This window comes from Lynx rufus, unplaced genomic scaffold (genome assembly GCF_022079265.1).
Source record: "Lynx rufus isolate CCGP_SWC_20201006 ecotype Redwood Valley unplaced genomic scaffold, mLynRuf1.p SCAF_3, whole genome shotgun sequence".
NCBI classification, from domain to species: Eukaryota; Metazoa; Chordata; class Mammalia; order Carnivora; family Felidae; genus Lynx; species Lynx rufus.
In genome coordinates this window covers 106,470,869-106,472,096 of record NW_025814845.1, presented here as the reverse complement: position 1 = coordinate 106,472,096, position 1,228 = coordinate 106,470,869, and positions in this window count along the sequence as shown.

The window sequence follows — 1,228 nt, the reverse complement described above, 5'->3', positions numbered from 1 at the left end:
GAGACAATATTGATAAAATGTTAATTTTTGTTGAAACTGGATAATTGGTACATGGGGTTCATTACACTTTTCTTTCTACTTTTGTGTATGTTTGAAAATTTCCATAATTAAACTTTTTTTTTTTAATGTTTATTTAGTTTTGAGGGAGAGAGAGAGACAGAGTGTGAATGGGGAAGGGGCAAAGAGAGAGAGTGACACATAATCTAAAGCAGGCTCCAAGCTCTGAGTTGTCAGCACAGAGCCCAACTGTGAACTGTGAGAGCATGATCTGAGCCCAAGTCGGACACTTAACCCACTGAACCACCCAGGCGCTCCCATAATTAAACATTTTTTTAATGGATGCTTTGGTGTATTGGGGGATATAATATTTATGTCAGTCCACCTGCTCCTTGAGATTTATAGACCGAGAATTTTTCATCCTTTTTTAAAGCAAACAATGTAGTAGCACTTAAAGGACACAGATATGATTTAAGTTAGGCCTATTCTAGCACTGTTTTTGTGTCATAATGTACTGTACTTGAAGGGCTGTTTAATTCCTGCTTATTTACTATTTCTGTAACACAACATTTTCTAGCTCTTGAATTCTCTGCTTTATGAAATACCATTTATAAATTAAACACTGCATGGGGCGCCTGGGTGGCTCAGTCGGTTAGGCGGCCAACTTCAGCTCAGGTCATGATCTCGCGGGTCCGTGGGTTCGAGCCCCATGTCGGGCTCTGTGCTGACAGCTCGGAGCCTGTAGCCTGTTTTGGATTCTGTGTCTCCCTCTCTCTGACCCTCCCCCGTTCATGTTCTGTCTCTCTCTGTCTCAAAAATAAATAAACGTGAAAAAAAAATTTTTTTTAAATTAAATAAATAAATAAATAAATTAATTAATTAAACACTGCATGAATCCCTAAGCCAGCCCACTTAGATGAAAACAGGAGGGTTTTTTTTTTCCTGTATTTATTTATTTATTTATTTGAGAGAGAGATGGAGCATGAATGGGAGAGGGGCAAAAAGAGAGGGAGACCAGAATCAGAAGTCGGTTCCAGGCTCTGAGCTGCCAGCACAGAGCCCAATGCGAGGCTCAAACTCATGAACCATAAGATCATGACCTAAGCCAAAGTCGGACGCTCAACCGACTGAGCCACCCAGGTGCCCCGAAACAGTCGTTTTTCCACTTCCAGAATGCTCATGCAAGTACATTTCATTCTGAGAACATACTCATGGACTTAGGTGAAATTGC